Source organism: Canis lupus, chromosome 25 (genome assembly GCF_048164855.1).
Source record: "Canis lupus baileyi chromosome 25, mCanLup2.hap1, whole genome shotgun sequence".
In the NCBI taxonomy this organism is placed as follows: Eukaryota; Metazoa; Chordata; class Mammalia; order Carnivora; family Canidae; genus Canis; species Canis lupus.
The window spans coordinates 11,037,369-11,062,340 of NC_132862.1; the positions used below are offsets into that span (position 1 = coordinate 11,037,369).

At 38.3% G+C, this 24,972-nt stretch overlaps 1 long non-coding RNA gene across 6 annotated transcripts in view; it reads right to left on the reverse strand.

Annotated features, from left to right (window-relative positions):
- Positions 1-24,972, reverse strand: part of LOC140617249 (uncharacterized) — a 326,911-nt gene that overhangs the window by 213,274 nt on the left and 88,665 nt on the right. The gene's annotated exons all lie outside the window — the stretch shown is intronic.

Sequence of the window (24,972 nt, forward strand, 5' to 3'; positions counted from 1 at the left end):
ACTTTCTTTTGCTTTTCATCCCTTCTATAGATTCACCCCTCCCTATGCACACAGATACACACAAATACCACACAGCATGCTCATGCACGTGCGTGCATGCAAACACACACACACACACACACACACACACACGAGATGTATGATAAGCACTGATTAAAGAGACCATCATGTGCTAGAAAAGGTAAAAGGACAGGCACATTTGCATTTTTTTTTTCAAAATATTGCATAATTATGCTTATTGTCCTTAATCTTTACAACTTAAAAAAAAAGTTTTAATAAATAGAGCTATGTCATCAACCTGTGTTCACACAGTAAGTGACACAGGCGTAAAAGGCAGGTCTGACTCAAAGTCTTCTACTATACCATGAAGCCTCTCCAGTGACTCTCCCATTTATCTGCTCCTCTCCATGTTTTCTGTTACGCCTCTGATCAGAATCCTGAAAACCTCTTGCTTGAGTTATAGCAGTTGCCTGCAGTTTCCCCCATCCCCATGGCTGTCATCTCTCTTACGTAGCTACCTGGTAAATTCTCCTCAGCTCATTCTATGATATGGCAAGCATCTGCACAAAAAACCTTTACTGCCTCCCTGCCCTCAAAATAAATTTAAAACTCTTAACAATGTGCAGTAGAGTGTCTGCAAAAATGGTCATGACTCCTTCCATCCATGTGCACACCCCTTCACCATGACTGTACCACTCCTCCCATCAAGACATAGAGTCTGTTTCTTTACCCGTAGAATCTGGACTTGGCCATATGATTCACTTTGGCCAATGGAACATTAGAAACTGTGACACATCTGAGACTTGCAAAGTGTTTGCATATTGGGGCTTGCCTTCTCTTGCTATCTTTGGAACTCTGAATCATCCCCCATGAAGATGCCCATGCTTGTATATTGGAGAATGAGACCTTCTAGAGAATGGAGCAGAGCTGAGATCTTCTAGGCCAGAGGTCAGCAAACTCCAGCTTGCAGACCTGATGCAGCCTGCCATGTGTTTCAGTACAACCGGAGCTATAAAAACGATCTTTATAGAAAAACATTAACAAATGATTGAATAATAGGGACCCCTAACTTTGAATCTCAGTTAAGTATGAGGTTATTCCTCCCCACAAAATGTTCCATTTTCACTAGAAGACCTAGATCACAAAAAAAGTTATACTCAATTATTATTTTATTTGAGTCCTGTCAAAAAAAGAGAAATTATTTACTCTCTTTTTATAAATATACCTATATAATATCCTTAATTCTGTCTTTTGGTCTGCAAGGTCTAAAATATTTACTACCTCATTCATTATAAAATTTTGGCAACCCTTAGTTTAGAATAATCAGCCTGCCAGCCACCAGACATTTGAAGAAGGCTATTCTAGAACCCTCACACAGCCACACTGCTGAAAGGTATATTGTAAAAATCAGTTGGTCCTACCCCAACCAGGTGAACTACTCAGCCAACCCTCAGAATCATAAGAAATAACAGATGTTTACCACTTTGAGATGTATGTTTAAGAGTTTATTATATTAGCAAAAACTAACTTGTTCACAACACATGAGCAGCTCTATGATCTGGCTTAGGGTCCTGTATCCATGTCACCTGAAATCTAAACCATGTTTGGAAACCTCAGATTCCATTTTATTTTATGAACCCGTCCGTCTTCTTAGACTCTAGCCTCCTTCAGCCTAGAACATGCTTTCCCTTCCCCACCAACTTCTCTTGGAATCTTACTCATTTATGGTGGCCTTTTCTGTGAAGCTTTCACAGGTCTCCTAGTCACACTTAATTTCATGCTTCTATGATGTCTAGAGTAATTTTTCCCGGATGATAGGTTCCATATCTTTTTCATCTTTATGTCCCATATACCTGACTGTCTCAATTTGTTAAGGCAAATCTAACTGCACTATGTTAGATCATCTCCATTCTACCTTCACAGCTTTGTCTCCCATTAGCCCTGACATACAGGGACCTACATCACATAGTGTTTGTTCAGTTAACTATTTTATATCATAGAGGCTCTGGAAGATATCTATGCTTTTTGTTTGATGATATTTTAACCCTCCAGAAACTGCACTCTGAGAAGTGACGCTTTGACATTACTCTATAGGAAAAAGTACTATTACTTATTTACTTGATACCACAATTCCTGGCCTGGAACTATTACAGGGAACAAATTTGAATTATGCATCATATTTGGATGAACTTAAAACATAGCACTCCATGAGTGGGATAAAGAGAAAAAAACAGCAACTCTTACTCCACTTCATTCTCTTGTGTTCATTGGGCTACTTCCATATGTAACAAAACACTCTCAATTTTAACCTTTATTTTGCCTTGAAGATTCATTTTTTTCTATTTATTTTTAAATGTGGCTTAGGTACAAGATATGAGGCACAAAGAGGTTGCCTGCTAAGAGTGGACCATCTGACTCTCTACCACCTTCCAACAAATGACTTCCTCAATACCTAATCACCATCAATGCTCTCACATCCCTCTTCCACCTTTGTCGAGTACAATAAACCTTCCTTATGTGAATTTTGTGCCACAGGATTTTAATAAAAGGTATGCTTTTCAATCTATGAAGAAAATTTTATTTTTTTACAATTTTTAAATTTAAATTCCATTTGCCAACATATAGTATAACACCCAGGGCTCATCCCATCAAGTGCCCTCCTCAGTGCCCATCACCCAGTTACCCCATTCCCCCATTCACCTCCCCTTCTGCAACCCTTTGTTTGTTTCCCAGAGTTAGGAGTCTCTCATGGTGTGTCTCCTTCTCTAATTTTTCCCCACTCAGTTCCCCTCTTTTCCCTTTTAATCCCTTTCACTATTTCTTACATTCCACGTATGAGACCATATGATGATTGTCCTTCTCCATCAATCTATGAAAATTATTTTGATATCTTAGTTTGAGATGAAATGCATTGCAATTTTCCCATTAAAACTTTTTTTAAAGTCCTATTTTAATGGTTTTAACTTAGTGACAGAGTTTTCAGGAAGAAGTATTCTTTTTCATCTTCTTTCCTCCCTTCTTTCTTCCCATCCTTTCCTTCCTTTTTTTATTTTTAACATTTAGGTGTGACTAATATATTCACGGTGACCAACACCCTTCTTCCAAGGTTCTCTGTTGCTTTAGTGCAGTGGTTCTGAAGGGCTTAGGGAGTAACTTCGCCTCCCAAGGACATTTGCCAAAGTTCAGAAATAGTTTTGATTGTCACAGCCCAAGAGCCTGTATTACTGGCATATAATGGGCAGAACCTGGGGTTGCTGCTAAACATTCTACAGTGCACATGGTAGCCCCAGACAACAAGAAATTACCTGCCCCCCAAATGTCAATTGTGCTGAGCTGAAAAACCTTGCTCTGAGGTATCCCATATTTTCTGCCACAAGGTCATTGTTCACAGAAGAATATTTTTTCCTTGTCACTCCTTTTGACCTCCAGCTCAACCATTGAAAATTCTGAATCCCTGTTTTTATTTTTATTTTTAAATGTATTTTTTTTAAATTATTTTATTTATTTATTCATGAGAGACACAGACAGTGGTAGAGACATAGGAAGAGAGAGAAGCAGGCTCCTCACAGGAACCTGATGCAGGACTCGATCCCCGGACCAGGATCGCACCCTGAGCCAAAGGCAGATGCTCAACCTCTGAGCCACCTAGGTGTCCCTAAATCCCTGTTTTAAAAAGCCATATGAAATATTACTCTCTTCATGCTGCCTTTTCCCTTCCTGCTACCAAATATGATGTCTCCTTTCTCTTGAACCCCACATTATTTTCTCTGTGCCTTTCTCACAGATCATGCCACACTAAAGACCTCTGATCACATTGTTTTGCTCCATGAATTGAGTGCTCTATATTGGACCTTTGGGAAAGGGTCTTAATCTCACTGGCCCTCAATGTTATCATTTGCATAACAAAGGAGGGCAATGTGATGCCTCTGATTCTCTTTCCAGCTCTATTCTTCACTCTTTTCTGATCAATAGTGTGTGATCCCTGTCCCCACATACCAGTATTCAAATAAAGTCCTATCTCTGAAGGATTCTTGTTCTAACTTGTGACACCAGCACCCACCACCATCCATTAAAATTCTTTTCATAATAATTATAGAGCTCTAGATCAGTTTTTTGGGGAACTGAAAAAAATCAAAGAGGTGATTAAGAAGTTATTGATAGACACATAGAGATTACAGTGGTTTAAATAGGAGTACCCAAAGTGGTTACAAATATCAAGAGGAGAGGGCTACATCTCTATTTCTTTCTATATTTTTAAGTCCTTTAATCTGAGTGGAACTTGAAGCCCAGCTCTACCACTTATCCCTATAATCTGTCTGCTCAGCATGGTTTTGTGAACCTTGCAAACAACCTACATATTATGTAAATAATGAGGTGTAATATCATAAAAAGTGAGATAATTATATACTATTTTACAGACATAACTAAATTGTTTACATTTTTTAATCAAAGTAGCAACATATTTCAGCTTTATGTTTAGCCAAAATAGAGATTTGGGAAATAGGAGTTTTTTTATAGCTTGTCAGTCTATTTTAAATTTTTTTTTAATAAATCATTGCATGATTAAATATATAGTCTCTTTTCAATTAACTGCACCACGTAGTGTTCTTCAGAAACTCTAATTATACCTTAAATTATCATTCAGAACACCTGCTCTTGTGGGTTTCAGTAATTTCAGCCCTGAATATTTTGACATAAAGAGCTATAATCATTGAGAATTTTATGGTTTTTAAAAAGTATTCTGTGCCCCACCTTTCTAGCTAACTATAGGTTGCTTTATATGCTATGGCTTTTTGCTTACTGAAGCTATTGTCCTTCATCTTTCATCTTGGGTTCCTAACTTAGGAAACATGGATACCTAGCCTAAAAGCCAAGAGCATGAAGAAATTCAAGGTCCCCACTCACTGCTTATAGGACTTATACCATATTGGAAAACAAAATGGTTAAGTCTAAGTACTGGACTCCTGGAAAGCCCATTCTCCTCCCTTGTGGCATCATTAGGCAAGATATATCAAGTTCTCAGTGAGATAAAGAATATTATACATATAATGACATTTTATTTCAACATATCTAATTTAAATATAAATGTCCATATATAGTTTATGTGCACATCCTGTGTATTTTACCCTGCCAGATGGCACTAGTAACAACCGGAAGTCAGTTGCACATACTAGTTCTTCTTATGTCTAAACTTCTACTGTCAATCTCATTCATAACTTACACATGCTAAGTTCCAAATTTTTAAGTCTGTCTGATGACACACTGAAGACAGGTTAGAAATGTGGAATCTGGCAGTACTAATTTCCTTTGGTGGCTCTGAACAAGTTTGACGGGCATATATCTTAAGCCACCGCATTTCACCTAGGAAGCCGTACTCATCATTTAGTGCTCTAAGCAAATAAGCCTGATTCCAAAGGAGCTATGCATTCAGTAGTATTGATGATGTATTGCTCCTCTGGAATTAATCAGATGTGGATATATCTGATGGCATCACTCCTACCCATCCCCCACGACTCTATCTTTCCTTGTCTCAATTTTTTAATTATGAAGTTCAATATGTGTCTAACCACTACAAATTCCAGTTGATAAACTAGGATATTTTACTGTGCTAGTCTTAAAACTGAAGTTATGCAATTAGTATAATTAAAGGAAAAGGTTTCAAATTATATGTGCCAGGTGCAATATGAAAAACAACCAATACTAACAGCGGTATCAGGTGAGAAATTATGCATGCACTGTAGGCCATGAATCCAAAATTTGGAATTTTTATTACAATGACTCCTATATAAGTAGACTACATCTTGTAAAACTACTTGGTATGATTTAATAGCACATTAGATGTACAAAGCTGTTTTTACCACTTGACCTAGTTTTTACTACTCAGGACAGCAAATGTTAAATGAAGCTCCTTCTCTCCCCTGCTCTCATATTCCTCCCCTGACATAGATAGCATCAAAACAGATATAGTTTTTATTTTAGTTTCCTATGACTAGTTCTACACCCCCTTGGCCCAATCAGTAAAAAATTTACTTAATTTTTTTTTTGAGATATCAAGCTGTATCTTATCCCCAGGGTATAAAACTCAAAGGCCATCCATTTTAGTGCCAAAAGCGTTTTTGCCAAAAGCAGCATTAGTGGCATTTACCCCAATTAAATCCCAATAGTGTTCAACCTTTGAATCACGCTGCTGCCCTTGACCTTTGGGAGAAGTGATTTACCATTAGGTTTATTAAAGTAGCCCTGAAGCATGTTAGAAAAGCATTTTTCCTAAATGCAAGATGGATGGGAGTCCACATGTAATCAAGGATAGGTTCATTTAGCCCAGCTGTACAACTGAGATTTTGACAGAAGACTGATATTACAGTCACAGAACCATCAAATTTAAGAGCCGGAAGGAACATTGAGAGGATCTACTCCTTCCCGAAAAAAAAAATAATAATAAATAAATCTCCGCAAAGAAGCAGATGCAAGAGCTCATTATTGTGAGGAAACTCAACTTATACCAAAAGTCAACAATGTCAGATTTGGCCCTTATAATAGAGGATCAGAGAGAAAATGATATAAACCACTGCTCTCTGTACTACATCCATTTCTACCAAAGACAGTATCCTAACAAAGGAAATAACTTGTCTCTGGGAAATTTTTTTTCTAGAAAAAAAAAAATCTTTCTGGCCTTTCAGTTTTAAGATCTCTCTGTTTTTCTCTCCCTCCCCCCTAAATGGTAGTTATTTCTTCGCCAAAGTGAAGCAGACATTGGACATTGACTACTGTGACTGGAATGAGGTCTATACCACTTGGCAGAAATAAATGGAATAATCACTACATTTTGAATCATTTGGGGAGCTTCCCCAGGAGATGGGTGAGAATAGAGAAGTAACTATACATGACTTCACTGCTAAAGCGCACATCTAGACCAACAGCAGTGAAAAGCAGCTGTATCCTCAAAGACACATAGCCAAGGTCATATCTGCTCTCTTTCCTCTTTTCCTTCCCCCACTTCTTTCCTTGAGGACTCAACTAGAGCAAGCCTCTGGATTGGTAAGGAAGGGAGAGAAGACACGATGGCTCTGATGTGTCCCCCAAATCAGCTGCAGACAGATGGCATACCTGAAGATAGAGGATGGATCTTTTTTTAAAAGAAACCATAGAAAGTTGGACCCCCATATTCTTAATCCTATCCTTCTACCATAGGTCAAAAATTACCAGTGCTTTCTGTGGAACCAAGTCCATTTTTCGCTTGTATGCCTGTTTTAAATTTCAGAAGGAGAAGATTGCCATAGAAAATAAATATCTATGTAATCTTGGAATTCCTTCAAAATTTGAAGTCAGCTCAGTGTATTTCAACACACGTCTGTCCAGCATGTCCAGTGGGCAAGAAGGCAGGATGTTGTGGTTTAAAGAGCGTAAGGCTTATAATCAACAAGAATTGAACTTGAATCCCAGGTTAGCCAATTGCTGGCTATTTATATACTTGGGTCGTCATGTAAACCGTTGAGCCTCTCTTTCATTATCTGTAAAATGAGAAGAGTAACCTGGATTATGGGATTGTTGTGAGCACTGAATGAGGTGAATATGTTCAAAAGGTCATAGGAATGTCAGTTATGACCATTTTAGCTATAATAACAGTTTCCTCCGCTCCAAGAACAGGGGGTTATTGGGAAGGTACAGCTTGATTGAAGAAGCAGCTTAAAGGAGCACAATTTCTTAATGATTTCAGAGAAGGGGCTATGTAAAGGCCTTTTTTTTTTTTTTTTTTTTTATGATAGTCACATAGAGAGAGAGAGAGAGAGAGAGAGAGAGGGAGGCACAGACACAGGCAGAGGGAGAAGCAGGCTCCATGCACCGGGAGCCTGACGTGGGATTCGATCCCGGGTCTCCAGGATTGCGCCCTGGGCCAAAGGCAGGCGCCAAACCGCTGCGCCACCCAGGGATCCCATGTAAAGGCTTTTTAATGTTAACCACCCTGTTCTCCAGTAATCCATTTTATTTAGAGTATTTTTTAAATCTTTAATCCTCTTTTCTAAGCAGCTGGTATTCCAATTATGAATATTGCCTCCTGAATTTTTCCTGACCTGGAAGGAAAATGTGTGCTAAGGAAAAAAATTTCAACCGGTATATCATATTTATGATTTACCCTGATAGAAAATACAGGGAATAATTTTTATTTTCTCCATGGATCCAACATCTCCTTATTAGTCATTATTAATTTTTTTGTGTGTGAGTAGAAAGCTGACATTTAGATATATCCTGCCTCATATTGCCTGAACATTATTCAAGGGTTTTCAACAGACTGAAACCTAGATATCCTTTTTTGTTTAATTACATCTTTATCTTATTACCCCAAAATGTGTTTCTGGGTCATAAATTGTCCTGAGACCACTGTTATTGGGGTGGGGGTGGGAAGGCGATTAACAGAACTACAATGTAGTTCGTTACTGGTCCAGGGCACTTAGATCAGCATGCCTATTTTTGTAAAAAAAATAAAAAAAATAAAAAAAAATAAAAAAATCTTTCTGAGCTCAAAGACTTAACTGGAAATCTCTTTTATTCTTATGGACAGAAGCTGCAGGTTCTGCACCTTTTTTTTTTTTTTTCTTCCAATCAGGTCACTAGCTCAGTTTGATTTTTCTTCATTTTCACATCTTTTGCTATAGTAAAAGACAAGCTTAAATCTTTTGGAAGTTCATCATTCTTATGTTAAAATTTTGTTTTAAAAAAAGAAGTTTTGGAAAGCGTTCAGTTTGAAATGTACTATGTGTATTCTAGAGTTATAGTCACAGCTTCATTTCTCTTCTGTTGCTATGGATTGTAAATGACAAATGTATTGAGTCCTATTCTACATTGACTATAACTTTGATATACAAATATAAAGAAAAATAGAGAGTGGATTAGTCATAGGGTTTTTTCCCTTTATTTTATGATACTTTGGCATCTTGGTCTCTTATGGACCCAGGGAGGGACTGCCCCTCCCAAGGGTAGCTAATTTCTAGAGATAACAAACAACTTTCCTGGAGCAAACCTTTAATATGCCAGCCAACTAATCTCAAATCCATATCCAAACCTTGCCTCCTTTTACTGGGTTCCTACAATCCAGAATACTGACCCCCCCTGCCCTACATTGCCCTGGGGCCAGGTACTAGACAACTAAAGACCACCCCTATAGTGCAGAGCCCATTGAAATTTTTCAAACTAGCCAATGCTAAACTTGCTCACTTTTCTTGTCCTCTTCCTGCAGAAACCATAACAACGGCATTTTCCTAAGCTTTCCCCTGTTCCCTCCGCCTCCTGATTGCCATGCTCATCCCCCTCGGAAACTGTAACCAACTGTTTTCAAGGGCAGTTGTCTCCTGGTCTATTGGCCACCTAGAACTAAAACTTATACTTTAAAACAGAGAAAGAAAAAGAAGAATGAAAGATGAAGATGAAGGACGAGGAGAAGGAAAGAAAAAGAAAGGGAAGGGAGAAAGGGAGAGAGAGAACAAAGGAGAGAAGAAAGAGAGAAGTTCAGCCTCTGCACAGCTTTTAATCCAAATGGGAAGGATGAGACCTAGCATTGTGCAGAATAAATAGTAGACTGAAACTGAATATTTACTAAATAAAGGACAACAGTGTGGCCAATTAAGAACCTTCATAAGACAGCAGAGGTAAAAACCAATTAGATTTGTATGCAATATTGAATGAATGTAGACATCCACGGAATGATAATAGCAGTTAACATTTAACTTGAAATATGAAGGCCCAATTTTCTCATCTTTAAAGGAAGAGAATTCACGGAAAAGCACCTATTTTGCAGGGTCATTGTGAAGATCAAATACAGTAACACCTGTGAAAACAATCAGGACAGTACCAGGCACATGAGAGGTGCTCAGTCAACGTGACTTTCCCTTCGTTTTCTATCAACATCTCTCACATTAAGTTAAATATACAGTGTAAAGGGATTTCTGTCTATGTCCTTCAGTAGTGGGGTGACAAAACGATGCTGAAGGATTTTCAAAGGAAATAGACTGTATATTCCCCATCAGCAGTAAACACTGAATCAATTTTGAAGCTTATTGAAAGATATCTTGGAATTCTACATGAGAAGACCCTCATGTAGAGGGTAATTACTGCATTTTTAAAAAGCTCTACAATTGATTCTAATGTGAGATTTTTGTTGAGAATTGGAATACACTGTCCTAGGAGGCCTATTTGTTGTATGAAACAATGACGCTCTCCTATTTCTAATTATTTATTCTTCTGCAGTATACTCAACGAAATTTTATTTCATACCTACAATGTACCAAACTGAGTCAGGCACCAAAGATACAAAAAACAAGATGCAATTTGTGATCTCAGAGATGTCTTTTGTGAGAAACGCAAATGTCAAAAAAAATAACTATTATTTTGAGAAAGAGGTGCTCTTATGGTGACATATTTAATATCCACAATGGAAATTCAGAGGAAGGAGCTCTGCCATGGACCCTGCTACAGATGCAACTGCAATTCACTTTTTTATTGTCAAACATGAAGTACGAGCTATGAATCTTTTGCTTTCAAGCCACTGATCTTCCCTACAACTTCCCAATTCTTAATGGTTCCCAGTGCACAATACCATTGCCAAAAGGCCTGGTCCAAATCTCTGAGCACAGCTTCTCAGACTGGAAGATGCCCGAGTTCTAATTATGAATTCTTCTGTACCCTTAGTTATATTGTCCCCAGTGAGTGATTGCTTAATACTTAATACCCATGACCTAGTTCCCCAGTCTATAAACCTGGGACAATAATATTTATTTGCTTTTTATGATTTGGTATTCAGCATTTAGATAGCATTTTCTTTTAAAGGAGCCTTGTAATCATGGGTTAGTTTTTCTAACTAGCTATGCCTGCCTCGCAGGGATGGCATGAAGCTTAACGAGTTCATGTTGGCTAACACCTCTGACGATGAGAAGGTCTTTATGCCATTATACAGTAGCTGACTTTGGCATTATGAGGCTTCCCCAGCTTGCCTGCTGCCAGGGGCAGCAGCAGGGGTGCAATGCTCACTTATCCTATTTCTCTTAAATAGTTTACCAGCAAAACACAGCATCAATTCAGAGAAAAAAATTTTTTTAAGTTTTTATTTGAATTCCAGTTAGTTAATATATTGTAATATTAGTTTCAGGTGTACAATATAGTGAGTGATTCAACAATTCCATACATCACCCAGTGCTCATCACACGTGCACTCCTTAATCCCCACCACCTGTTTCATCCATCTCCCCCAACCCCTCCACCACCTCCCTGCTGGTAACCACGGTTTGTTCTCTATAGTTAGGAGTCTATTTCTTGTTTTGCCTCTCTCTCTCTCATTTCCCCTCTTGCTCACTTTTTTTGTTTCTTAAATTCCACATATGAGTGAAATCATATGATAGTTGTCTTTCTCTGACTTATTTTGCTTAGCATAATACTTTCTAGCTCCACCCATGTCATGCCGATTGCAAGATTTCATTCTTTTTTATGGTTAAATAATATTCCTGTGTGTGTGTACACCACGTATTTTTTTTTTTTTCCATTTATCAGTAGATGGAGGCTTGGGCTGTTGGCCCTTTCAATATACTTAGGTCATGGAAGAGAAATCCTTCTAGTGATAAGTGCAAACCAGGTGGGCAGAGCAGAACCATGCTTCCATGTATCCAACTGTTTCACCTTCAAACTCTTTTTAACAACAGTGAAATCATTAGTTGGAGCTAGCAATGTCAGACACTGATATTCAAATAACAGGAAATACAGAATTGAGAGTGCTTATAAGATAGGAAAAGTATATTTTTCTATTTATGTAGCCTGTAAAAATGTCTTACTCTATTTATTTATCCATTCACATACTAGGTAAATTGGAACCTTTTAGAAGATATGTGTTAAACAGTAGTATTTTTTTCCTTTATACGTAATTAAACCTTTGACTGGTATTATACTTTTGTGGACTCTGTGCTAAGGAAATAATAGGATAGTATTATTTATGATTTTGGAAAAAAGGAAATGACACAAATATCCAAAAACTAGAGAAAAATTTAAACATTTGTATAACATACATAAAATATTTAATAGGCATTTAAAATTATGTTTAAAAGATATATTGATAAAGGGAAATATTCTGGATAAAATAAGTAAAAAAATAAAATACATTTATATGCATTGAAGTTGGCTAACTGTGGATAGAATTATCACTGAATTTCAACAGATATTTTCATTTGATATTTTGACCTTGCTCAATTCTCCAATTTTATATAATAAGTAATACTGTTTAAATAATCTGAAAAATTACACTAGTTTAATGCCAGTTCTTTAACAATCTTTCATTCAGCTCCTCTCCCATCTCTAATGGCATCATTAGGAGACATGCTAGTATCTATAATGGTTCCCACTTACTAAGTATTGAGCTGGGTGATTATAGGTATCATCCCATTGTGTAAGGCTTTAAAAATGACCCCTTCACTGCAGTATGTCCCTGTGAACCTTGAAATAATTACTTGCTTATAGCACATTCTTGGAAAACCTAATCCACCAACACACATCTTGTACAACAGTTATTTGCAGAAAAAACTGTAGTTATTTTTATCTTAATTTGTAGTTATATTTTTATCTTAATTTGACTTCCATATTTTTAGGAGCAAAGAATATGTTCTATACATCTTGCATCCTGTTACTGAATAAACGTTACTATAAAGAAATGTGCTATGCAGTGTTAACTTATCCATAAGAACTAAATACTCCTCTTTTATGATTTTATCTTCCTGCAAGTCCTGAAATTCACTTCTTCAGGGGCAGGCCTGAAACCAGCTAAACTTCTCCTCTGTCAATTCATTCATTCAACAAACACTCAGTGATCACCATTATGTGCCAGACATGTTTGGCATGTTTCTAGGCACTGTGGACATGGCAATAAACAGAACAGAATCTCTCCCTCATGGAACTTAGAATCTTTTGAGAAAAACAAATAAAATACAAGGCAAGATTTATGCTATGGTCAATGGTAATAAAAACCCCAAAGCTGAAAAGGGGCATAGGAAAGCTCAGGAGAGGAGATTGAATTTTAGAATGACCAAAGGCCTCATTGTGAAAAACAAGACAGTTGAGTAAAACCTGAAGATCGTGTGGGAGCAAACTATGTGAATATCTGGGGAAATAAAATTCTAGAGAGAGACACTAGCCAGTGCAAAGGCCCTTGGGATAGGCCCATGACTGGTGTGTTTGAGTAAACAAGGCCAGTCTGGCTGTAGCTAATGGTATGGGGGAATAAAGCTGTAGAAGATCAGACATTGACAACATCAAAGTCAGACATTGACAAAAGTCCAGATTGCTTTGGACCTTTTGGCCACTGTGAGGAGTCTGGCTTTTTTATTCGAAAAGGAAAGAAGAGTCACCAGCATATTTTAAGCAAAAGAGTGGATTGAGCAATGTATTTTACCAGTAAAACTTTAGTTTTTGTGCTGAAGACAGATAAGCAGGGGAAGGATAGAAGCAGTGGAAGGCTTCAATCCAAGTGAGGGAGAACGGTGATTGGGAGAACGGTGATTTAGATGAGCCTGAGAACAGTGAAGGTGGGAAGAATTGGATTTTGAAAAGAATTTGCTGATGACGGTTTAGCGCCGCCTTCAGTCCAGGGTGTGATCCCAGAGATCCAGGATCAAGTCCCATGTCAGGCTCCCTGCATGGAGCCTGCTTCTCCCTCTGCTTGTGTCTCTGCCTCTCTCTCTCTCTCTCTCTCTCTGTGTGTGTGTCTCTATGAATAAATTTTTTAAAAATCTTAAAAAAAAAGAATTTGCTGATGAGTTGGATGTTAGTTGCCAAGGAAGAGCTGAATGCCTCCAAGATTGAAACATGAGCAACTCAAATTATGGAGTTACTGTTATCTGAGATGAGAAAGATTACATATGGAGTAGGTTTAGGGGAAATATCATGAGATCCAGAATGGCTTGTATTAAATCTAAAATGCGACTTCTCAGGGGAGATGTCAAATTAATATTTAGATTTACAAGTCTGGAGTTCAGGGGTGAGTTCTGGGATGGACATAGAAACACAGTAGCCAACAATGTATAGGCAGTGCTGGAAGCCTTGAGATCATCTAGCATTGCCAATCACAATTAGAAGATTGTAAAATAGTAAGTAAAATTTTATGAGAAACCCCTCTTCTCTCAAGTTAGAAAGTAAATAACAGTTAGAAAGAAATAACCTTTTTGCAGCAGGAGGTTCACCCCACTGGAATCCCAAACACACAGAGCTCCCCAGACCTCCGGCTGCAACTGTCACCACTGGTACCAGAATTTACCAACTGGAATTCTTTTGTAAATTTTTTTATTTTTTAATTTAATTTAATTTATTTTTAATTTTTAAAAAAGATTTTATTTATTTATTCATGAGACACACACACACACACAGAGAGAGAGAGAGAGAGAGAGAGAGAGAAAGAGAGAGGCAGAGATACAGGCAGAGGGAGAAGCAAGTTCCATGCAGGGAGCCTAATGCGGCACTCGATCTCGGGATCATGACCTGAGCCGAAGGCAGACGCTCAACTTCTGAGCCACCCAGGTATCCCACCAACTGGAATTCCTATTTACTCCTCACTATTCTGGCCTCACTACCAATGGCAAGAAGGTAGCAAAGCTGAAAATAAGCCTTTATCAATTAGACCAGAAGCTTCCTCATCAGTAATAGTTTATTAGAAGTACAAAATCCAGGTCCCATTCTAGACCTACTTCATATGTACACTGAAGTTTGAGAAGTCCCATGCTATATTAGGATATAGGAGGGTCCTATGGGCCTTCAGAAGCCCCAGGGAATCATCTTACTGTCTCTGCATCCAGGAATTATGCATATGCTCAATATCAGCATGTTTGTATGGGCACCTTCAACATTTCTAGGCCTGTGGGAACATGCACCACATCTCTCCCTTAGGGATGCCCAGCACGGAACACACCCACTGGGACTTTGCTGTTGCTGCCTCTAAAATGTTACCACCAGTCTCAGATCATGGTGGTGAATTGATTTACAGGATCTAGATGACTGTAAGCTGGTAAGATGAGTTGTAGCTTACATTTTGGGACAGAAAAACCCATAAATGTGAAAAATGTGTTTAAAAGATGCTGGTTGCCATAAATATAACAATTATTGCTACAGGCTGAAGCTAGATCCTAGGGAAAATACAGATGGGATAGGAAAGCCTGTTATTTGGGTGAAATTAGAGAAAAGGACATACCTAATTGAAATATGCAGACAAATATCAGATCTAAGTCAGATATTCTGAGTCTGAGGATAGATTCTGAGTCAGAATTCAGAGCCCAGAACTAAAGATAAGAAGATATGGTGGTTTCATTCTGTATCCCCTTGGCTAAGCTGGAACTCCGTTTCCCAGCATTGCCTTTCTCTGTGGTTCTATGTGAGAACTGGCCAAAAAAGAAATTGGCACAAGATTTGAGGGCAAAAATGACACAGCAGCCATTACTCTCTGAGAATCATGGTTGGTAGATACAATAAGAGATAGATGACCGGGTGCTGGGGTCCAGCTTATTGTCCCCCCTCCCATATCTACCTCTTCTTCCTGACAGCTGGCCTGATGGCTACTAGGAACTGTAGGCTCTCCCCCAGATGCAGAGATGATGGCCTTCCTTACACTTTTTCCCACCAGCTCTCTGTGCTCATATTTGGCAATGGATGGACCTGGCTTGAGGAGAGCGGCTTAGTGAATATTCTCTGATCCTACAGCTCCCCTTTTCAGACTCTCATGGCTCCAGCTTGTCTTATAATTGTATAGACAAAATTCCTGTATAAATCTCTTAGTTCATAATACTCATGGTTCTTCTATTTACCCAATTGAATCTTCACTAATAGTTGCTGCTACCAGCGTTGGCTCTGGAGAACAGAACAATAAGGGTGGGAATCTGGAAATACTGATCTGATAAATTTAGATTTAAGGCATTAGTGATCCTATGCCCACTGGTAGAAAGGACACTAGCAGGCTACAACAAAACAGTTATTTAAATCCTCCTCTATCATCACTGGTAATCAAATACTCATAGAAGACAAGGTGTTGAATGAACAAGCAGTAGCCACTAAATAATATTTTAGTGGCAATAAAGAATACATTAGCTTGACTTGTTGCTTCTCAGGGTCCTGCAGATTGGGGGAAAAATCATGAACACAACCCTTTAAAATCTCAGCTGCAGGTTCAGGGAGGGGACCTGAAAGCTTTTAGGTCTGTGTTGATCTGGCAAGTTGTAACTATGTTTCCCAAAAGGGAGAGTTGATGCATCAAAGGACAGCCAACTGGTGCAGGTGAACAAGTTATAGTCTACAAATGAGTCTGAGGCTCTAGGCTGTCCAGCTAGCAGAGGGAGCCCACAAAGGGAAGCTGGAGAAGTCTTAGAAAAGCTGTTGCTTCTGCACAGCCACTGTTTCTAAAGCTTCAGTTCTCAACACCAAATTCGAAGTCTAATCCTACAGATGGCTGAATTAAATGAAAACAGAATTCACAACCTCACTGGGTCCCTAATGTTCAATGTGCCTTGCTATTTGGTTTCAGTAGCAAATTAGCTGATTCACTACATTTTCCACATTTTATAGACTCATGGAATTTTAGAGTGGAAAGATGCTCTAAAGCTCTCTATTTTTTTAGAGATTCTTGTACTGTTATATTCCTGTTCTATTGCTTTATGTGCTTTGTTTGACTTGGGTGCTAAGTTTGTTTTGAAGACTTAGTGAATGAAAGTATAAAATCACAGTAGAAATGATGGGCACTGAATTTTGGGCAATAGTTGTCTCTAGGTTAGGCATAAAGTGGAGGGAAATACAACTGGAGAAGGTACACAGGGGATTTCCACTGCACTTATAATGTTTTATTTCTTAACTGAGTACTAGAAACACATTTATTTGTTATATTACTTTATGCCATTATTTTGTATGACTGAAACAGTTTATCAAAATAAGATGGTAAAAATAGATTTCGCATGGGCCTTATAAATACGGTTTTTTTCTATTTTATTTTTGGCACAAAGATTTTAATAAAAGACATTTTATGTTGGATAAAAGGTTTCTCCACAGCCAGCCAATGAATTATAGAAAGCAACTGTCAGGAAATCTGGTTTTTGCAGAAATGACTTTTCAAGATTTACATAAAATTTTATAGATCAAGAATTTTGAAAAAGATCTTATTTTAACAGATTCAAAATAAAGACTTATTTTGGCTGGAAGCAATGCATGAAATTGTCTTCCCTTTCCTATCCCCTCCAGAGAAGAAACAACAGTGACTTTGAATGATAAGAATTGGATTCTTGCCAGGACTCTGGCCTCTGCTAGCTGTAAAGTCCCCAGCTCAGGGAGGGCTTTGAAAAGGCTTTTGCTGACTAGAGAAGTGCCAAAGGGAAGAGGAGGGGACTGGCACTAAGAAAAAAGGGGAAAAAAAAATAAAAGTCACCATTGTTCCTTCTTACCATGAAGTAAGTATCCTCCAGGAAGAGAGAATGAGAAACAAAAATGGCTCTCAGGAACAGTTAGAGCATCTATTTTTTATGATAAATCAAAACAGTTCTAGTTTTTAGAAATGACGATATTTGGGTCACTTTTGAGCTCTGCCTTGAGGACTTCTAAAGGCAGCATCTCCTAAGCATGCCTCAAACAGCTCGCTCAGATACACATGGCTTTTGTTTATTCTTATTCGCCTTGGTTTTCACATTTTTATACATGGCCTTGAGGAATGGCTTTGATGCTGAAATTTTTTTGGTGAAAAAATGAATAAGTAAGTACAGAAGTCACATATACATAAAATATAAAAGTATAAATCAATCGGACCCTGCAGTGTTTTTCAAAAACCTATGTCTCTAATAGTTTTTCCAAGCAAGATTCCATTTCAACAGCAGTTTTGTATCTTTTGACTACTGAAAGATGCTAATTTCTGGACTCATGACTTGGGTGTTTAGGCACATTGTGCAATGTTATAACTACAGAGACAAAGATGTCTAAGAGGAGCAAAACCATTTTAATAGTAGCATTTACCTTTTCCCATGAGAAGAGGAAATGAAGTCTGGATCAAGTCTATGGCACATCTTTCTCAAGGGTGGCTAACTCATTAGCTGCTGTCCTGGAAAGTTCAATTATCTATGGGATTTTGGTTTCGTTTTACTTTTTGACCAGGGAGTTTTCTTTGACTTCCCAATTTATTCTATTTATTCATAGAATTTTGCTCCTTTTTTCTTCTGCTTGGGTCACTTGTACATCAAGGTGGGTGGGCACTGAGTCTCAATTTTCTTTTCAAAAAGCATCAAATATATATGATATATGAAAGCAGGATTTCATCTTAGCCACTAAGCTTAAAGAAAGTTGTAAGCAATGACTGAATAAATATTCTTCATATAATTTATGGTCATCAGGAGCTACTTGAATGAATATACTATCAATTTTAAAACTTTAGAAAATATTCTAATGGAAAGGATTATAATAATTAATGTTGAATGAGCTCTGCCCTGATACTTCCTCCTGCCTGTCCATTGTGCTCAGCAACTTTGCCAGTAAACCCCCTGTAAAGCTGCCACCAAACCAAATGCTGATTAAGGTTTACCAAAACTTTCAGTATTTGGATATAAAAGGTATGTCTCATAAAGTAGTGCTGACAAAATTAAAGCAATTCTGGGTTTTGAATCCTTTTTGTGCTATATCTTCATGGACAAGATTATTAATAATTATGATGTATGAAAAGGGAGATGAGAGGGGCAGAAACTGTTATCAAGTCAGAGTGGCTCAGACCAGCAAACACCTGCTTCTTCTCCTGCCTTCTCCCCTGTACACCGGCGCCCTTTTTTGGCTTATGATTTGGTTGGAATTCCATAGCCACTGAAACATACTCAGTAGAACTAGTAAAGCATAGTTTTAAAATCTTTGAAGAAGTTTTTTTTCAGGAAAGAAGTGAAGAGACATGGAACAGTAGGTAGGAGTGAAAGTAGGTTCTAGAAATGTTCTTTCTTTTGTTTTAACTGATATACATTATAGCATCTCTGTATCTTTGTGGAATTTTGTACCCATAGAAGGCAAAGTCTATAAATTCCCAGGAAAGAATGAAAAAATTGCTGAAGTGGTGTCCTTGAGGAAAGGACAAAAGAAAGCATGTATTTCATGATCCATAGTAATAGATGGATAATAACGGATACAGGTGCTAGTGGGCTGGTGGATTTGGTGGTAGGAATATATGATATGATTTTCAGTGATATAAAAAAAGAAAGGCCATCAAGTGAGCCTAGAGTTGGGGCAAAGGACTTGAGGGGCTTACTTGAGGGGCAAAGGACTTGAGGGGCTTACAGAAGAGAAAAAGCAATGCAATAATCATCCAGAAGTCTGATGGAGTGAATAGACTAGGGAAATGAGATGGGATTGCCTGTGGCTCCAAGAACCCACATGAAGATGGTGGTCATGAATTTACAGTGAGACCAGGCAGTATGGTAGGGTTTTTTTCTCCAGCCATTTCCAGCCACATGGTTGCAGGGTTGAATTTGTGCACAGTTTAGATTTTCTAGGTGAGCCCAGTGAAGAGAAAAAGAAGGAAAGAGGAGTAAGGCAGTGGAGGTGATGATAATGACAAAGATGAAGAAACCTGATAGGATGGAATTCGAGTAAAGAGAGGCATGGGGACAAGAAGTGAAGATAAAATAATGAAAGAGCAGTAGAATCAATGAATTGTCTCTTCCAGTGGGGTCAAAGAATTGTATCAGACAAGTTCTAGAGGGAGTAAGCTGGAAACAAAGGAGGAAGGAATCAGAGACTGTGATGCTTTAAATTATTATAATGAAAGAGGTGCTATTACTGGCAATTAGAAGGCCTATGGTATGTGTGACCATTGGAGTTGATAACTACAATGAGAGGGAGGACTAGAAAACTGGAAGAGAGGAACTCAGACTCAGGTCCTTGAAAACTGTCTACATGGATGTCGAAATGCCCAGCATTTTTGAATGGAGATGGCGAGCCCGCAAACAAAAGCTAAAATTCTCAAGTTATGGGGTAGAGCAGCCAAGGCTTTTTTGGCTTCAAGAAGGGGGCCTAGGTGGTATTATGAGGATTGGAGGAGAAAATCTGAGGTGTGTAAGGAAGAGGGAGAAAGAGTGAGCTGGAAGTGGTGATGCCAGCAAGAAAGACACCAACCTCAATCCCCAAACACAATCACATAGCAAATGCGAGAAAACCACATTTAGAATCTTCCTTGAGTTTCTGAAGAAATTTCAATATTAACATTGCTAATATGGCCTCATATATGCATCATTAGGACTTTTTCACTTTCCAAAGTTTAGTATTTTCTTCCTCTTTCCATAATTATGTTATGCTTACGATTGCATCATCTCCTAATACATGTCAGGCTATGGGAGATGGGGGATGGGGAATCAAACACTGGGATCAACCAACCAGTTTACATGTTCAAAACTCAGCTTTTTGTGTTTGGTTCTTGTTTTCTTAAATTGCTTTAACTTTCACTAGTCTTAGCACAAGGGGGCGAGGGCGAGGGCGAGGGGAGGCTTGAATGTGTGACAGAGTTTGAATCTCCCTAACTAAAATGAAATAATATTTTTCAATGTAGATGCTTGGCATTTCTCAATGTTAATAAGGTGTAAACAAAAGCATCTGGAAGTAGAAGCCTGCTATTTTAATTGATTTGTAACAGACATTCTAAATAAAAAAATGTGCTTGCCATGCAAAAGCAGCTCTCTGCCACAAGGTCCAGTTTTCCACCCCAATCCCCACTGTAAAAAATTCTGTAGTCAGTATTCACTATCCACATACTTTCACTAGTAGGTGGCTTGGGCGCGGACACAGCTTACATCTGGGATAGAACAATTCAATTTGTGACTATAAACTTGATGTATCTTGAATTTCATCCAAGAAAATTTTGTTACAAAAAGTACTGGAAGACTCTGTGTTTGTGCAGTGGTGTGACTTGAACCCTAAAATGATGTTATAATGGGGTTTCAGAACACTCTAATGTCTTAACAAATACTACAGATTGAGACCTTTGAAATATTTTTTTCTTTCCTGAAACTACGTGTAATAAGTTTACGTTTATAAATGGAATTGATAAATAGGATTCTCAGAAATTATAAATAGGGTTGATAGAATCAGCTCAAAGTCTCTTTCTGACATTACCTCCAAAATTCATAATCATTCTGAGGAAGGCTAGGGTAGTCCAAAGCAAGGGAGAACAACTGTCCGAATCTATTGGACTTGGCTTTGGAAATAGGAATTTAGGGAAACCATTGGCTGCCTTGCTTCTAACTGCAAGTAGGAGGAGGGGGTGGTGGTAGGTGTGGGAGAAATGTGAAGATGTGGAGGGAGAGGAGACCCAGAAACAGAAGATGGAAGACGAGTGGGAGGGAAAACTAAGTGCACAGGATGCCTTTCCCACAGTTCACAGCAGTTCACCACCTTCCTGAGCTCTGGGTGTGGGATTTGTTCAAGTGTGTGCTGAGAAAATGGGAGCTAAAATCAGACATGTGGGCTTCCCTGGTGAATGAATATGATAGACTGCCTTGGGAGTTTCATTTAGGAATTTAGAGAAGGAAGTCATTTGATTTCTCTATAGATCGTTAGGTGGGTCATTAAGTCGTTTATGGCTTAATTTCCATGTCAACTCCTCAATTTTACACACACGCACACACAAGCATACACAAGCACATACATGCACACACAGATGACAGAATAGATTTAATTTTTCACAGGTGTTTTAGTCAAAAACCTCCTAAGTGGTTAAAATACTGAGAATACATAAACTCTCTTTTAGAATATGTTGTGAAGGCAAAGAATTGATTTTTAATTCATTTTGTGGGTCTCAGAAGTCGAGTATGTAATGCAAAGGGACTATAAGTAACATACCACCAACAAGTTAATGACTAAATGCTGAACTAATTTAACAAAATATAATATTGAAATATATATATTGCATGTAAATTCCATATTTATGATTGCAATAAACTTATAATAAAATCCCAGGGCATGCTTGCAATATTGTTATTAAGTTTCATTTCCATCTCCAACTGCCTACTTTTAGAAATATGTAATATTACCTTGAGCCATTTGGATTTTATGTGGCAACTGCATTTACCTTAACTCTTCCCTGGAGAAAGATTGAATCATTTATTTCATTCTAAAGGAAATGGATTTCTGCATCAGAATGAAATAAAAATGATTAAATGTGAATTGGATCACTTAATCCTTTTTCTTTGGTCAAAGGCTATAATTATCAACCCTGCTAAGTGCTGTATGTGCAATCATGTACTAAAATTTAGTCTCATAAGTAGCTTTAAAATGATGAGTTGTGAGAACAGAGTGGCAAGACCCCAAGTATGTGACTAGTGGCAAAGGCTTCAGGTGGCATGTTGGAGGTATAAGCTCACCAAACCTGTATTAGTTAACCTGACATGTGTGCACCATCCATCTAGATTTTTAAAAGAACTGTCTATGACACTACGTAAGTCAACTTAATAAAATGTATTGTGACCACATGTTTCTAGAGTAAGGATTGCTTTGGGTATGTGTGGTTGAAGAAAGAACATGAGACCAACAGCCCTTTCTCGGTGCATGCTCATTAGACCAGTCCTTCGTGGAAAGTGCGAATTCAGACGCAAAAAAAAGTACCCCCACATCAGCTGGCTGCATGCCAGGGTGGCCTGTACCCAATATTCAAAACAAAATGGAGAGTGAGAGAATGGGAGAGAGGGAAATGGAGAGAGGTACAGGATTGGATGGAATAGGCTTGAGAACAGGATAACCAGCGTAGGAATCCACTCTTAATAGCTGGGTGACTTCCTTCAAATCACACTCTCTGGGTCTCATTTTCCACTTCTGTAAAATGAAAACAACACTTGCCTTGAAGAATATCGTAGAGCTTATGGGGCAGTAACTAGCACATGCCTACTGCTCAGACCATGATAACTGTTACTATGATCATGCCATGTGCAAAACAATGACTGCCAGGAATCGTGAGCACCATTTGTGGATATGCATCCATTCTAAACTGGGGATTCGCAAAATGGCAAGGGTAGGGAGGCCCTTCAGAATGTCCTCTGGTTTGTGCCCACTCTGTTCTCATGTGTCCCTGTTCACATGACAGATCATATAATCACCCTCACACTAGGAACTGTTGTATCCTTTCTCTGGGTAATTTTGTGTGGCCAGAGTCTCAAACACCTGCCATTCCATATCTGTTGTTCTCCTGAAGAGATAATACCTCCAAGTCAAAATTCAGGATGGAGTCAGTTATGGATGGAATTATGTCCCCCTGCCCTCAATTCATAAGTTGAAGTCCTAATGACCAGTACTTTGGAATGGTACCTTATTGAGATAGAGTCTTTACAGAGGTTACCAAATTAAGATGAGGTCATTTAGGTGGGCTCTAATCCAATATGACCGGTGTCCTTATAAAAGGGGAAATTTGGGAAGATGATATGAAGACACAGGGAGAAGATGGCCATCTACAGCTCAGGAGAAAGGCCTGGAGCAGCCCCTTCCCTCATAGCCCCTTCCCTCACCCTGCTGACATGCTGATCTCAGACTTCCAGCTTCTAGAACTATGAGACAATCAATTTCTGTTGTCTAAGGCCCCCAGTTTGGGGCACTTTGTTACGGCAGCCCCAGTCAACTCACACAGAGTCCCAGGGAGGAAGGGTAGTTCCTGCCTTTCTTGGTTTCTGAGCTTTCCTTCCCAGAAAAACCCCACTCCCTCCCAGATTCTGAAACTGTAGTGCTTTCTACGGACAATCCTATATGCCCATTGCTTGTAGCAATGTTCCATGCGAACTCTGGAGAGGAAACTTTAAAAATCAAACTGTGAATAATGACACAAATGCTCAATTAGCAATAACGACATATATCAGAGTTGAGGTTCCATTCCCTGAAAACACCTCAGGATTGCCACTCCAACTGCCAGGGAGTTATAAATTATTAACACATTTATCTAGAAAACATAACAGCATACTATTATAAGGAATCTGTGTCCATGGAATTTACTGGTCATTCGGAGGCCTGATAATTTACCCTTTGTTCTCTAAAGTAAATATATGCAAGTTACATAAATCAAACCTAGTTTTAAAGCAATATTTTTCCTCATAGAGAAAACAGCATGTTTCTCCCAGCAGTTGCCCCCTTTTATCACCCCCATACTCCCTCCAACATACATAGACACACAGGCAGGAAGACTCTAGAACCAGAAATGTAGTATTTGTATACATTTTGTAAAATTTTACCTTCTACCTTTTCAGCTGCCTCCAGGTCATAGAAACGTACATTCACTTACAGATACAAAGAGAGCATTTGTCATGTATGCATTTCCTTTGAAAATAAAACATCTTAAAAATTCTAATACATCACAAATGCTTCAACAAATTGCTTTTAATTAATGTCAGATTGCCCGTAAAGAGATACACTGGAAAATTTTGAAGCAAGGGCTATAGTTAAAATCAATCATGATTTTTCCCTCTCACAATGTGTCTTCCACATATTGTTAAGTTTTTCAGATAATCTGTTGTTCAAGGATAGCAAAAGTTTGGGGTGTATTGTTCTTTTCCTCCCAAAGCATCTGACTACCCCAATAACAGCCAACTTGTACACTGCCTACATTTAGAAAGTCTACGTTCCTGTTTACCTCATATTTCCAACTTGTTCCAGGGTAGACCAAATAATAATAATAATAATAATAATAATCAGTAAGAAGGGAAAATGACTTGTATTGTGTGGGACTTTCTCATTTCTCAAATGTGAACATATATTTATTTCAGTTTATATAATCCCTTATAATTTGCTAATTACCATAACAAGTTCAAACTAGTTCTCTTAAACACGATTTTCCCCTTTCCCCATATAATCTAATATAAAAATGTCATATAATGGAAGGAGTGTGGGCTTCAGAGTAAAACAGACCCAGGCTACAATCCTGGCTTTATCACTGTGTGGCCTAGGGCAAGTCTCCAAGCTTCCTCTGGCCTCAGTTTCTTTA